The 16,467-nt window shown below is 46.3% G+C and overlaps 1 non-coding gene across 1 annotated transcript; it reads left to right on the top strand.

Moving 5' to 3' along the window:
• Positions 1 to 2,480: 2,480 nt before the first annotated feature.
• Positions 2,481 to 2,553, top strand: Trnaf-gaa. Its single transcript has one exon. It is a non-coding gene; the product is annotated as a tRNA-Phe (tRNA).
• The last annotated feature ends 13,914 nt before the right edge of the window (positions 2,554 to 16,467 follow it).

Here is a 16,467-nt window from a genome sequence, read left to right as displayed (position 1 = left end):
CAAAGTCTTTCAAACTGTGCTTTACCTGAAATCAAGTTTTTAATGGTTGGTGGTAATTCATTAAAAATGCGCGTTCCTGAATATTGGACCCCTTTTTGGACCAAGACAAGTGATTTTAGGTCTTTATGTAAATTCTTATTCCTAGTATTCATACTATGTATTGAGCTATTGGTTGGTAACTGGCATATTACTTGCAACAAATTTCAAAATGGCGCTAAGCACTATGGGGCTTAGCATCGGAGGTCATCAGTCCCCTGGACTTAGAACTACTTAAACCTAACTCACCTTACATCCGAACACCTGCCCGCGATACACGCCCAGGGCCGCCTGACCCAGGCGACCCACAGCTCTGCTTGCATACCTGTGCTCGTCACGCTAGGGAAGACGACGTGGTTCCGAGTAGAGATGGGGGATGCGCTCTTGAACTAATTCATAGAGTTGAATCTTTCAAAGGAGTGAACAATCAGTGATTCAGAAAAAAAGAACGGTAGCTCCAAACGTTTCCCACGGCAGAGAGAGAGAGAGAGAGAGAGAGAGAGAGAGAGAGAGAGAGACGGAGCATATCATTAGCGCCTCTGCTGGTCAGAGCACAGTGCACGCCACACAACACAGCCAGCGCCGGCCTCTGCCCTGCTTCTACCTTGGCTGCCTGCATTGTGCAGTGCCCCATTGGATTTTGTGTTTCACATATGCCGTGCCGTCCATGTGCGTCGTCTGCCGCGCGCAGTGTCTGGCGCAGCTTAACTTCGCATCGCACTCTGTCGGCGATCGTTTCAGTTGCACGTCCTGCCCTCTGGGCAGTTGATGCGAGCAACAGGACAGAGAGCCACCTAGCGGATAACATAGGAACTACTTGCAACAACCTGCTCGCAAGGGAACGGACGATTTGTTCCGGAGCGGGTGAGTTCACCGCTCCCCCAACCCTCGGAACTCGCCCGCTCAACGCTCACCCCACCGTCTCGACTCTAGCCAGAGCGTTGAGCAAAGCGACTCAGGTGTCACTCTGGTCTCTGCGGTCTCAGCTCACGCAGTAATACAGCTCGCGGCTCGACCCGCTCGACTCAGCGCCTCTGCATCGGAGTTCGTCCCTACTGGATATTGTTCTTCGTAGTAATACCGCTATGTATATTACATTATTATGTTATGTATACATCAATTGTTTTTATTTTATTTTTATTTGTTTAAACTGATTAGATTAGGTTCCTGATGACTCCTCTTACTATAGGATTTTTATTATGGACACTCGAATTTACGCTTTAATTACGAGCGAACCGATAAACGTATCGCAAAATGTGATACACCAATATTTTCCTTGTTTTATTCTGCGTAAGGCTATATGCAGCACTTTCGTTTTACAGTCAAATTTATATATTTTTTTTCTTATTCTGGTACGGATTTTGCGATTTTAGGCGTCTTCGGAAGGAAACGTTCACTTTAAAAATATATGGCTTGCGATGAATTTGTATGAGGTTAATGAAATTTTAATACATTATAGCCAAATATATTGTTAATGTAAATCTCAAGTTACAACATTTTCCGATCACCCAAAAAACCACGATAGTGCAAAATAAATCAATAATCAAAAACTTTGTCATATCGTGGAAATTTCAATAAACAATACAAAATTCTTACTCATTATCTGTGTTACTTAAAAATAGGATCAAATAAGATCAAAATACAGGTGTAGTACTGGAATAAACCAAGTTTAAAGGACAATGTGCCTTCCATTTATTTTCTATTGTAAATGAGTGGTGAGTCATGAAAAAGAGCTAATTCATTTCAGGGAGTGAACAGTTCTGATCCAATCTCTGAAAAGAACAGTTTTGCCCATCTCTAGTTCCGAGGCCCACGAGAAAGACAGGCCGCGGCGCGCCGTCACGAACTCGCTCGCTCGCTCAGCTCAGCGGACAAAAAGCGTTTCTGAACCTATTAACTCGGGGCTGGGCGTCTACGTACTTACGAGAACTGCATCTTCTACTGGAATCTGCTATTATGAAGTCTTACTGATTAGGAGTACTGCTATAAAATTTAAGATCAATACTCAATATAACAGCTTTTTTATAGCATTCAGTCTCTTCTGCTTAACAGTCCTAATTTCATGCAAGAAGTGGTGCCTTATGCAACTAATAAAGATTTTGGCATTATTTTTATTTTATTATACGTATACGCGCGGTACAGCCGTAACGAATTATAAGTAGGCCTATGGAGTTCCGATCACTGTAGGACTAATGACAGAAAGACTCCATAATACCGGATTCCAGAAGAAGATGCAATTCTCGTTTGTATGTACACACACAGTTACCAGTTCATAGGTGTGGAAACGTAGTTTGCTGAGTTGAGCGAGCGTAGGCATACTTCCGTAAAGGACGCGCCGCGACATGCCTTTCTCATAGGCCTCGGAGTGGTTACTGCTTACGCCATCAAGTGCAGTTGCGAGGCGGCCCCAGCGTCAGAACTGATAACGGTTGAATTTCTTGTCGGCCGAAATAGCTCAGTTGGGAGAGCGTTAGACTGAAGATCTAAAGGTCCCTGGTTCGATCCCGGGTTTCGGCACATGTTTTATTTTTTTTATGCGATTCAAAACGGCTACTACCCCTCTCACACTCCACAAAAACCGACTGCAACGTACGTACAACAATGAGACCTGACACAACACAAAGCATGTAAGGCGCACTTTCCTATAAAAGATCTGGATGTGCCCTATCTCTCTCTTTCTCGCCATTCCTCCAAAAAAGATTTACTAACCCGTGACAATATAATACATTCCACTGACATCCATTAAATGTGTTTGTTTGCCAAAATGTAACATCTTCGCAGCTCATGTTTCACGTATATGCTTCACTGCCTTACATAATGTAATCCTGTGCGAGGCAGGATTCGAACCTCCGACCATAGCAGCAGTGCGGTTCCAGAATGAAGCACCTAGAACCACTCGGCCACAACGGCCGGCGACAGATTTCATTAAGGAATAAATATACTGAGAAAGAGTGGTTAGAATACCCAGTTCCATCAACAAGTTTCTCGAATTTACACCACAAATGAGTCTTATTGCACGCTTTGGCAATCTAAGAACTTTTGCTTGGTTTGCTGAGTTACCCCAGAATATAATCCCATACGATATAGTAGAATCAAAGTAAGCAATGTATGCAAGTTTTTTTTCTGTTGCTTCCATATCTACGGTGTCTGACATCTTTTGCACTGCAAATACTCGTACAGACTTGTTTAGGCGCTTCAGAAATTCTGTTGTGCGCCCTTCCCAACCGAATATATTATGGAGCTGTAATCCCAGAAATTCAACTGTCAACCTCTTCGATCTGTATGTCTTCATATGTTACACCCACTGGAATGAAATCTTTGTCGGCCGGAGTGGCCGAATGGCTCTAGGCGCTATAGTCGCAGGTTCGAATCATGCCTCGGGCACAGGCATGAGGGTTGGGTTGTCTGGGGGAAGAGACCAAACAGCGAGGTCATTGGTCTTATCGGATTAGGGAAGGACGGCGAAGGTAGTCGGCCGTGCCCTTTCAAAGGAACCATCCCGGCATTTGCCTGGAGCGATTTAGGGAAATCATGGAAAACCTAAATCCGGATGGCCGGATGCGGGATTGAACCGTCGACCTCCCAAATGCGAGTCCAGTGACACAGGCATGAATGTGTGTGATGTCCTTAGGTTAGTTAGGTTTAAGTAGTTCTAAGTCCTAGGGGACTGATGACCTCAGAAGTTAAGTTCCGTAGTGCTCAGAGCCATTTTTTTTAAATCTCTGGCGTGTTCTGAACTGCATGTAGTGGGTCTTTTCACAGTTAAATGACAGTGAATTAGCTTCAAACCATTTATCAATGTCAGTGAAAATTTGATTAACATCAATTTCTAAATCTGTACTTGACTTGCTATATATTGCAATGTTTGTGTCATCTGCAACAAAACAAACTTAGCATTTGGCAATGTAATGTGCAAGAGGTCTTTAACGTATGTAAGATAAAGCAACAGTCCCAAGATGGAGCTTTGAGGCCACATACCGCCATGTCATTCAACATAGCATTTGTCATGACGTGCAGTATGACATAATGTATCATTACAGTTCAGGATGCATTCAACCCTACTCTAGGATACTTTCTACTAGAGATGAACCCCACTCTCGGATACCTCCTATTGCAGATGCATTCGATTCTTTGGAACCACATAAATTTGTCTATTTGTTCTTAGACTCCTCACCATACATGTAACAGTAAGTGGTTGTAAGGCAGCTTACTATGCTGGGGAAGTAGGATCAATTCATCAAAAAGCACAGATACATCAAGATGTTACGATTTACACTAAATGTCCTTAAAGCAGCCAGATAAATTGAAAAGTTAGTTCCCCCTTGGCTCAAATGGCTCTGAGCACTATGGGACTTAACTGTTGAGGTCATCAATCCCCTAGGACTTAGAACTACTTAAACCTAACTAACCTAAGGACATCACACACATCCATGCCCGAGGCAGGATTCGAACCTGCGACCGTAGTGGTCGCGCGGTTCCAGACTGGAGCGCCTAGAACCGCTTGGCCACCCCGGCCAGCCAGTCCCCCTTTTACATGCATAACTTTCCCCAGGAATACACCCTTTTTGTGCTATGATATAATCATTTGTATCCCCAGGACGTTCACAACTTTTTTGTTTGTTCATGCTTGGCTACCACAGGGCCCGAGTCCTCACAGCATTTTTTCCCTTCCATGCTGCATGTCTACGCTCCTCCTTTTCTTTTTCCACATCCCTGGGGAAAATGTCTGGGATATTTTTGGAAATGTGTTCTGAATTTTCAGTAGCCTGATATCAGAAAAGTCCCCCCACCCTTTTTTCCCTCTTTCTTCATTCTCCACCTCCTGCCCTTCCTCCGCTTCGGTGTTTGAGGTTCCTCTTTTTGTTCTTCCTCCCCATGCCCTCCTGAAAGCTACCCATATGTCTGATGCACAACAGGTGACTGGGTGACACGTAATTCCCAGCCCCAGTTCGACAGGTTAGGTTTGCAGGTACCCCTTGGTACAGGCCAAGCCTAAGGAGGGATGACTGCCTGAATTGTTACATTCACAGTGTTGTGCCCCCCCCCCCCTCCCCCCTCATCGAGGGGAGACCCAGTTGGAGAAGCGCGCCATCAGAAACACTGGCAATAATTGGAGATTTTTTCGTAATGAGCCAATCACCAACCCAAACTACTTCTAAATCATTTGCTAGGGTTAGTCCCTTTCATCCAGACAGGTGTTGAGGTAGTTGCAGCCCCTATGAAATCCTGATCTCGTTTGCGTAACGGCACTTTGCTTTTGGAGACCAATTGATATATTAAAATCCAACAAATGCTTGCAACTTTGCTCCTCCACGTCTATCCTGTTTTTGTTTATTTGACTGAAGGCTGAATGCCCGTGGTGTTATTTACACTAGGCTGTTATTTACACTAGGCTGCTCAATGGTCTCCCTGAGGGAGAAATTCCAACTTACGTCTCTGATCAGGGTGCCACTGCAGTCCACTGGGTAGTGAAAAATGTTGATGCAACTTTAGTGCCTACATGCATTCTTTTCCTCAGGTCTGATAGACTAGTGCTTCCATCAAAGATCAAAGCCAGTCTGACCGTGCATTCCAAATCCAATGCACTGCTAACAGTGTCAATATTACAACCATGGCTCGCTCCAAGAAGGACATGGCAATGCAGACATCTGACCTGAAATTCAGCACTACAGTTATCAAATCGGCCAGTGTCATGGTAGCATCCCTCCAGCTGTACAACAAGCCACCAAATCTTCGCCTCCGGCAGCGAAATCACCTGCTACACACCTCGCAGGCCAGAAAGGACAGATGGACTACTCCCATTAAGACCTTCTATGCCCCTCCAGCCAGCAATCATCTGAATCTTCATCTGTCAACCGCAAAGGCTCTAAGAAATCAAGGCAAACAGTCTTCTCCTTCCGTATTGAAGATCCTCTTCAATAGTGTCGCCATGTGATACCCTCACCCAGCCGACCTCCGTTTCGCCGGTGCACTCCACCAACCGTTTTTCTGTTCTGGAATCTGAAGCCGACCTAGAGAGACTGCCAGTACCCCTGTAGATAATGTGGAACAGGACCCTACAGCCTCTGCACCCTGTAGCAGCGAGCCTTTGATGGCTGGCACTTCGCAGCCACTGAGGTGACAACCCTTCATTTTTTCCCTCCTCCCCTTTCCCCGTGATGACTCCAGTGGAATGTTAGCATCATTTGATCCAACAAGGAGGAATTACAGCTGTTCTGAAACATCTGTGTCCACTTGTTTTCTGCCTGCAGGAAACAAAATCGTGTCCTCATGAGCACTTTGATCTCTCGCATTTCTTTCCTGGACTACTTCAAGCTTCCCCCCAAGGACAGCATTCCGTCTCATGGAGGAGACATGCTGCTCATTTGAGATGACGTTCATAGTCAGACCATTTTCCTGAACACCTAGCTGCAAGCTGTTGCACACACATTTTGCTTCTTTACTTCACCTTTTTTCTTTGGAACATCTACATTCCTCTGTCATTTGGTGTCACCAGGGCAGACTTCCTCTAGCTTATTGGTCAACTCTCTAACACCTTTTTTTGCTGCTCAGTGACTTTAATGCTTTTGGGGCCCTTCAAGAACCTGTCTCAGAGGTGTCCTCTTGACTAATCTTAATCAACTCAACCTCCCTTGTCTTAACACTGAAGCATGCGCGCACACACACACACACACACACACACACACACACACACACACACACACCAATTCCAATTTTGACCTATCCTTCTGCACTGCTCAGATTGCCCATTGTCTCGAGTGGTCCATTCTCTCTCACACATACTCGACTGACCATTTCCTGTGTGGTATCCAATTGCTGGCTTCTACCCTATCTATGTGTAAAACCAACTGCAAGTTTTCTGAAGCCGACTGGAGGCTTTATTCCACCCTGGAGACGTTCGACGAACAACATTTCCCCACCTGTAATGGCCATGTAGAGAACCTTACAGATGTTATCCATACCATCATAGAATGTTCCATACCTCGCACTTCATCATCACCACGCCATGTCCTAGTCCTTTGGTGGACTGAGGAATGCCGCAGTGTGCTTATCATGTTTTAACTGTCATTCTGTGACGAAGAACTCTGTTCGTTATAAACAGCTTTGTGTGTATTGTCATCGAATTTTTCAGGATAGCAAAAAAGCTGGTTGGATTTCATTTACTAGTTCTTGTAACAGTTCGACTCCCTCTTCCATCATATGACCACACATCCGACTCCTCTCTGGGACCATGATCTATTTCCCACTTTCTGGGCTGTAGCAAATGATGTCTTTATGAACCCCATTGCTATCTGCAAGACCGTAGGCTGTATTTTGTGGAGATTTCGAGCACCACCCACTATCAAGCTACCTTCCTCCACTGGAAACGAGTGGATGAGGCTCAGGTGATACTTTTCTCCTTTCATAATCGTGAATGCTACAATGCCACCTTTACTATGAAGGAGACAGATCATGCTCTCACTTTATCTCAATCTTCCACTCCAGGGCCTGACGATGTTCACATTCAGACGTTGGAGAACAATTCTCTTTCAGGCAAGCACTTTCTCCTTCATATGTGCAATGACATTTAGGCAAATGCCACATTTCCCAGATGCTGGCGTGAAGCCACTGTCATACCCACACCTAATCCCGGTAAGGACAAACACTTTCCTTCTAGATAGCACCCCATTTCTCTTACCAGTTTTGTTTGCAAGGTAATGGAACGTATGATTCATGTCTGAATGGTATAATGGCTCGAGTCTCCCTGTTTACTTACCACTGCTCAGTGAGGATTTCGAGCGCACCATTCTGCAGTTGACCATCTCGTCACTTCGTCAAGCCATGTCAAGAACGGTTTTCTGTGGTAATACCAGACTGGTCATGTCTTTTGACTAGGAGAATGCCTATGAAACGTGGTGGACGATTGGTATCCTCTTCTCTCTGTATGTGGGGTTTTCAAGACCTCCTGCCCTGTTTCCCTCAGCAATTTTTAAAAGACGGAGTTTTCCAGGTACATGTGGGTTCTGCCTTGTCAGATACCTTTAGCCAGGAAAACGGGGTGCCTCAGGGCTCCCTCCTGAGTGCCGTCCTCTGTACTATAGCCATAAACCCTATTATGGCCTGTGTGCCACCAGGCATCTCCGGGTCCCTTTTCGTTGATGATTTTGCTGTCTATTGCAGTGCTCCACGGACTTGACAGCTTGAACGGCGTCTTCAGCGATGTCTCGATCATCTTCACTCGTGGAACATCGACAATGGCTTTCGCTTTTAGACTGACAAAACCGTTTGTATGAATTTCAGGCAGCGCAATGTTTGTCTTCCACCATCTTTACGTCTCGGTGCTGTTGCTCTCCCATTTGCTGAAACTACGAAATTCTTGTGGTAAAGGTCCATAAAATGCTTTCTTGGTCCTCCCATGTATCTTACCTGGCCACCTGGTGCACCCAGTCTCTCAATGTCGTATGTGTCCTAAGTGGTACCTGCTAGGGAACAGATCAGGCCACCCTCCTCCTTTTGTAACGATCCCTTGTGTGTTCGAAACTAGACTCTGTTTCGTTTATGTATCTGTGTGCCTGTCCATCTTACACTGTATAAATACAATCAATCATCGTGAAATCCGTTTGGCTACTGGTACATTTTACACTTGCCCAGTTGAGAATCTCTATGCTGAATATTCCGGACTATCACTGTCATACCAGGGTGATGTTCTCCTCAGTGGATACTCCCCATGTGGGTCCATGGGTAAGAGTAGGCCCGAGGTATTCCTGCCTGTCGTAAGAGGCAACTAAAAGGAGTTTCACACGTTTTGGCCTTTATGTGATGGTCCCCTGTAGGGTTTGACCTCCATTCTCCAAAATTTTACCGAAGAGCGAGCAAATTGGGGAAAGGCACCTTACATGGTGCATTGTGTCCATCATGCATTGAGATCTTGAGACCACTTTCTCGTTGTCGCAGTTCAGTCCCATTCATTGTCCATCTCTTGGGCGAGGATACCTTCCTGGGTGTGTTTTCAACCAAGCACTATGCAGTGTCACTTTCTGTGTTGATGATGACCATGGACTTCTTTGCACTTGATATCCAGCACAGTAGTCAGTCCATTGTGGTGGGGCCACCATTCCCCTTCACCACACAGGGATCACTATTCTGATGCCAGTGCCATTAACTCCCCACATATGCCAAGGGGTAGATGCACAACCCCCTCAGGTATCGGGACTCCTGGCCTGCCAGGTGGCCTTTGCTGTGGCCGGGTCGTGTCCTGGACAGTGTGGGTGGTATCAGGGCAGATGACACGTGATGTAGTCCATCATCTCTTTCTGGTGGTGAAACACCAACAGTCTCTAAGTGTTCATGAGCTCAATTGAACACACAGAACTATGACCCAAAATCGTTCCCCTCCCTGGTGACACCATGGGAGGAACATAAGGCTGCTCTGTACCTTGTATGTTCGAAAGCTGATAGTGAATCTTTCTTGACGATGAAGCCTCAGTTTTTTGTTGAGAATTTAGAGGACAAGTTTGGGGAGGTGGAGGGATCGTCCAAAATGAGATCTGGGACAGTCTTGATCAAAACAGCATCCTCTGCCCAGTCACGGATGTTACTCGCTTGTGACAAGCTGGGGGTTGTTTCTGTAACCATCACTCCTCATAAGAGCTTAAATATAATCCAGGGTATCATATTTCACTGGGACCTTCTTTTCCAACCTGATGATGCGCTGCGCACCAATTTAGAGTGGCTAGGTGTACATTTCATCCAGCGTGTCCACCGGGGTCTGAGCGATAATCAGGTTGCCACTGGTGTCTTCAACTTGGCCTTCGAGGGCGGTACATTGCCCAATGGTCTACTGCTGTCATGTAAAGCCCTATATCCCTCCCCTGATGCGGTGCTTCAAGTGCTGGAAGTTCGGCCATAAGTATTCCCACTGTACTTCCAGCGTCACATGACGAGATTGCAGATGCCCATCACATCCCAATACTCTATGTGCACCGCCTCCCATCTGTGTCAGTTGCAGAGAGCACCATTCGCCTTGCTCACCAGACTGCTGGATTCTTCAGAAAGAAAGGAAAATCATGGAGTACAAGACCCTGAAACGACTGACCTACACTGAGGCTAAGACAATATTTGAACGCTTACATCCTGTATGTATGACATCATCTAATGCCACCGCTACAACAGTTCTGGCACCATCAGCTCCACCAAACCCAGTCACCTCTCAGAGCTGGAAGACTACACCTGCCAACTTGATGGTGGAGTGCATTTCCCTCCCTGTTGCTCCTGCACCACCTACTTCAGGAGCAACACCCCCACAACCATTGGGGATGTCTGTCCCCACTTCTAAGCCAGAGAAGCGTAAGTCTTCTTTGGCTTCTCTCGCTAGGAAGGGGTCCCTTGGGTCATTTCCTTCCCAGGTTTCTGCTACTGGAAAAGATGACACCTGCCAGTGGTTGAAGAGCTCAATAGCAGCTGGTCGTAGGGCTTCACGGTCATCCTCAGTCCCGGAGACTGAGCCAGTGAAGTCCTCCAAGCCAGAAAGATAAGGAAATTGTGGTGGTACCCACACCACCACTGCCTATAAGCTCTGTGTCTGAGGGTGGGGTGGATATTCTGGCATCCACTGAGGACCTAGATCTCGCCACACCCTCAGACACAATGGATATAGACTGCTCAGGCAATACGTCAGTGGCAACAGGTGACTCTGAGGCGTAAATTGCCTCCTTGCATGTTCCATGCATTCCCAGTCTTACGATGACGTCATCCTCCAGTGGACTTGCAGCTGATTTTTCCACTACCCGGCTGAGCTGCGGCAACTGTTGAGCCTTCACCTGCTATCTGCATTGCCCTCCTAGGAAACCTGGTTCACAGCAATGTGGACCCCTGCCCTCTGCGCCTATAAGGGATATTACAGGAACTGTAGCAACTATAATCGAGTGTCAGTTGGAGTTTGCTTTTATGTCCTAAACTCAGTCTGTAGTGACACTGTGCCCCATCAAATCCCTCTTGGAGCTGTGGCTGTCAGATAAGGACGACGCAGGAGATAATTGTCTGCAATGTATATCTTCCTCCAGATGGTGCAGTACCCCTGAATGTATTAGCTGCATTGATTGCTCAACTCCCTAAACGTTTCCTACTTTTGGGAGATTTTAACGCCAATAACCCCTTGTGGGGTGACACCGCACTTACTGATTGAGGCTCAGAAGTCGAAACTTTACTGTCTCAGTTCGACCTCTGTCTCTTAAATATTGGGGCCGCCATACATTTCAATGTGGCTCATGATAGTTACTCGGCAATTGATTTATGAATTAGCAGCCCAGGACGTCTTCCATATATCCACTGGAGAGCAAATGACGACCTGTGTGGTAGTTACCAATTCCCCATCTTCCTGTCACTGCCTCAGCGTCAGGCCCACGGAAGCCTGCCCGGATGGGCTTTAAACAAGGCGGACTCGGGAGCTTTCAACTTTGCTGTCACCGTTGAATCTCCCCCACATGGTAATGATCGATGTGATGGTTGAACAGGTGGCTGCAACAATTATTTCTGCGGCAGAAAACGCGATCCCTCGCTGTTTAGGGTGCCCCTGGCGTAAGGCAGTCCCTTGATGGTCGCTGGAAGTCGCTGAAGCAATTAAGGAGCATCAGCGAGCTCTATAGCGGCATAAGCAGCATCCTCTCCTGGAGCACCTCATAGCCTTTAAACGGCTCCATGCCCACGTTCGCCAGCTTATCAAAAGACGGAAACAGGAGTGTTGGGAGAGAACGTTTCTACGATTGGGTGCCATACGTCACCTTCCCAAGTCTGGGCAAAGATAAAACGTCTTTTTAGGTACTAGACCCCAACAGGTGTTCCTGGTGTTACCATAAATGGCGTGTTATCTACCAACGCAAACACGATTGCCGAGCACTTTGCTGAGCAGTATGCAACCTTTCGCACTCTTTAAATGCGGCTGGAAGGGAAAATCCTCTCATTCACTACACGCCACAGTGATTACTATAACGCCCCATTTACAGAGAGGGATCTCCTTGGTGCCCTTGCACATTGCCCCAACACAGCTCCTGGGCCAGGTCGGATCCACAGCCAGATGATTAAACATATCTTGTCTGACTACAAGCGACACATCCTCGTCATCTTCAACTGGATCTGGTGCGATGGCATCTTTCCATCGCAATGACGGGAGAGCACCATCATTCAGGTGCTTAAACCCGGTAAATACCCGCTTGATGTGGATAGCTATCAGCTCATCAACGTTCTTTGTAAGCTGCTGGAATATATGGTGTGTCGGCGGTTGGCTTGGGTCCTGGAGTGACATGGCTTCCGCCAGGATCACTCTACCACTGATAATCTTGTGGCCCTCGAGTCTGCCATCGTAACAGTCTTTTCCAGACGCCAACACCTGGTTGCCGTCTTTTTTTACTTATCTAAAGAGTACTACACGACCTGGCGACATCATATCCTTGCCACATTGTATGAGAGGGGTCTCTGGGGCCCGCTCCCGATTTTTATCCAAAACTTCCTGTCGTCCCATACTTCCCATAGTTCCATCCATATTCAGGAGAATGGAGTCCTGTAGGGCTCTGTATTGTGTATCTCTCTATTTTTAGTGGCCATTAATGGTCTAGCAGCAGTTGGCGGGCCCTCTATCGCACCTTCTCTGTATGCAGACGACTTCTGCATTTAGTACTGCTGCTCCAGTACTGGTGTTGCTGAGTATCGCCTACAGAGAGCCATTCACACGGCACAGTCACTGGTTCTAGCCCATGGCTTCCAGTTTTCCGCCAAGAAGACGTGTGTCATGCATTTCTGTTGGCGTCATACCGTTCATTTGGAACCAGCACTTCACCTTAATGATGATCCTCTCGCTCCAGTGGAGACATATCGATTCTTAGGTCTGGTTTTCGACGCTAGTTTGACTTAGCTTCATCTTCTTCAGCTCAAACGGAAGTGTTGGCAGCACCTCAGTGCCCTTCGCTGCCTGAGCAACACCAACTGGGGTGCAGATCTCTCCACGCTGCTGCAGCTGTACAGAGCCCTTGTTCAATCTCGCCTTGACTAAGGGAGTGTGATTTATGGTTCGGCGGCGCCCTCAGCATTACGTTTGCTCGACCCATTGCACCATTGCGGAGTTCGACTAGTGACAGGAGCTTTTAAGACAAGTCCAGTGATAAGCGTACTGGAGGAGGCTGGAGTCCCTCCATTGAAGATCAGACGTGCACAACTGCTCGTCGGTTACATTGCACACATTCATAGCTCTCCTGAACATCCTAATTACCGTCTTCTTTTCACAACCATGGAGGTTCACCTCCCACATAGGCGGCACAGGTCAGGGCTAACGATTGCGGTTTGCATGCGATCGCTTCTGTCTGGAGTCCTTCCCTTGACCACCTCTCCTCGAGATCCATTCACGTACACCTCCGTGGTGTAGCTGTAGGCCAAAGCTTCGCCTGGACCTTTTGCAGAGCCCTAAGGACTCCATTAACCCTGCAGCTCTCCACTATCACTTCCTCTCGATTCTTGAAGTGTCCTGGCGCTCTGCAGTGATTTACACTGACGGCTCGATGGCTGATGGTAATGTTAGCTTCGCCTTTGTCCACAGAGGCAATACTGAACAGCATTCCTTGCCCGATGGATGCAGTGTATTCACTGCAGAGCTGATGGCAATATCTCGTACACTTCAGTATATCCATTCATGCCCCAAGGAATCGTTTCTTCTGTGTACTGACTCCTTGAGCAGCCTACAACCTATCGACCAGTGCTACCCTCGTCATCCTTCGGTGGCGTCCACCCAGGAGTTCATCTATGACGTGGACTGGTCCTGTCATTCAGTGGCGATTGTATGGACCCCAGGACATGTCAGCATTCCAGGTAATGGACTTGCCGACAGGCTAGCCAAACAGGCTACTCGGAAGCTGCTTCTGGAGATAGGCATCTCTGAATGTGACCTGCGTTCTGACTTATGCCGCAGGGACACGGAATGACATAACAGTACACACAACAAACTGCTTGTCATTAAGGAGACTACGAATGTGTAAAAGTCTTCCATGCGGGCCTCTCGCAGGGCATCAGTTGTCCTCTGCTGGCTGCGCATTGGCCACGCTTGGGCGACCCATGGCTACCTCTTGCACTGTGAAGACCCACCTCAGTCTCAGTGCAGTGCCCGGTTGACAGTGGTCCATAGTTTAGTGCACTGTCCCACTTTGACTGCCCTGTAACGAAATCTTTGGTTATCGGACTTGTTGGCACTCTTTTTATCTGACAACGCCTCATTGGCTGATTTAGTTTTATGTTTTATTCGTGAGGGTGGGTTTTATAATTTGATCTAAACTTTAGTGCATGTCCTTTGTCCCTCTATGTCCACCACCCCAGTTCTTTTAGTGTGGAGGTTTTAATGTGTTGCAGAGTGGCTGGCTTTTCCTTTTTATTCTCGTGGTCGGCCAGCCACTGTAATCTGCTTTCTTGTTTTACTCTCTTCTGTTTCTAGCGTCTCTCTGTTGTTTCCATGTCCTCTTTTGTTCCTTTTAGTGTTTGTTGCCTTTCCTTCGTTCTTGTGCTTTAGCCATTCTTTCCTTGATCATCTTGCCTTCATGTGGCAGTCCGTGTTCACCTTGGACTTCATTCACTGCCTAAGGAAACTTCTCCAGCTGTAATCTACTGCTGTGAGTCTCTCAACCTTCACATGAAACTTAGTGATAATATCTTTATGTACACTGATGGCTCTCAGACTGGTGTAAGATGTGCCTTTGTCATTGGTACCAACGATTTTTGGTATCAGGTTCTAGAACACTGTTCAGTATTTACAGCAGAGCTCTTCAGTCTGTATCAGGCTGTGCAGCACTTCAGACGACACAGGCTTTAATTGTGTCATCTCCTCCAATTCTCTCAATGCCCTTCAGAGTCTCTGTCTGTGCACTGTACACAGTCCATCCCCTAGTGCAAAAGGTCCAAGACAGCTTCCACGTGCTCACCCTTGAGGGAGCCTCTGTGAGTTTGTGGGTTCCAGGTCACATTGCTCTGACAGGAAATGAGGCTGCTGATACTGCTGCCAAGGCCGCTGTCCTCCTACTTCAGCCCACTTGTTTTTCCATTCCTTCCAATGCTCTTAGAGTTGCTGTCAGCAAGTGATGTCACTTTGGCATAACCACTGTTCTCCCCATTATGGGAACAAGCTCTGGGGGATTAAAATTCTCCCAGCAGTTTAGCTGACCTCTTCTTGGCCCTCTCGCAATGAGATCATATTACCTAGGTTGCATATTGGGCACTGTAGTTTTCGCCATTACTGTTTAAGTGATGATCACTCACAACTTTGTGCTCATTATCATCAACCCTGACAGTTCACCATTTCCTGACCAAATGCCCTTTTTTTTTAACCACTTACATTCTAATGTATGTCTGTTGTCTGAGTTATCAGCTGTTGTAGCAAATGACACACAGGCTGTTGATCGTGTTTTACTTATTATTTGTTGTAGCAATATGGTGAAAGACATTTAATCTTTAGTTTGAGACCACTGTCGTCCCTACAGCATATTTTGTGGACCAGCCTGCAAGAGGAAACCTTGTTCTTAGCTCTCTTTCCTTCCATTAATTGGATGTAACATGTAGTCACTTTTAACGCTTTTTTTTTGCATTCGTGTTCTATATTTGTCCATGAAAGTCAAGGGTCCCAAGTTAGAGTCCCTGCCTGTTACACAGTTTTAATCAGGCAGGAAGTTTCAGCATCCCTGCAGTTTGGCAGCTCTATGGGATGTAATCATCGATGAGTGACTTCAGCTGAAATTGGCATACATTAAGAAACTAGTGGGCTCTTCTACATTGAACTAAGGCCATCATCAATGCTAGAGGCAATGTTATATAGTATTAGGGCAACGTTTTGGGTCGAGTGGTGTTTAGTATAACAACCATTTTATTTCTATCTGTAACTATTCTATCTGTGTGTTCTTCCTCTCAACTCTGCTTTCCTTTTGGCTCCTGTCTCAGGCTTATTCACACCTATTGGATGAGGTTTACTGTCCATGATCCTCAGAAGTGTGACCCTGACATACTGGGGTCTGAGTTACATGCCCCTCCTTTATAATCTTGCCAACCTATTCTTCTTTCTACTTCAAGGGAAAAACTAATAGTTCCAGACACTAGGATTTTTTTTGTGCTTTTATTTGCAGAAAATATCAAGATATTTTGCACGATTGCCCAGCACATTTGAAGACTGTATTTATTTATAAATGAAAATTATGTGGTGGCAATTTTGTATTACTGCCATTTAAGTTGTCCTAGCTTACCAAACTATATTCACCACAAAAACTAATTTTACATTTATCATAAAAGTGCATACATTTTACTAATTAGCTGTTCCAGGTTGCCAAACCGAGTCACTGAAAAGACAAAATTCTGGGCAAATATGTCACACTATTCAACATGGACAAACAGAATCTGCATAAAAGATTAATTTTTTCAGTCCACAGACTCTGA

This window comes from Schistocerca americana, chromosome 6, assembly GCF_021461395.2.
Source record: "Schistocerca americana isolate TAMUIC-IGC-003095 chromosome 6, iqSchAmer2.1, whole genome shotgun sequence".
Lineage (NCBI taxonomy): Eukaryota > Metazoa > Arthropoda > Insecta > Orthoptera > Acrididae > Schistocerca > Schistocerca americana.
The sequence above is the reverse complement of the archived record's forward strand: the minus strand, read 5'-3'. Positions and strand labels throughout refer to the sequence as shown.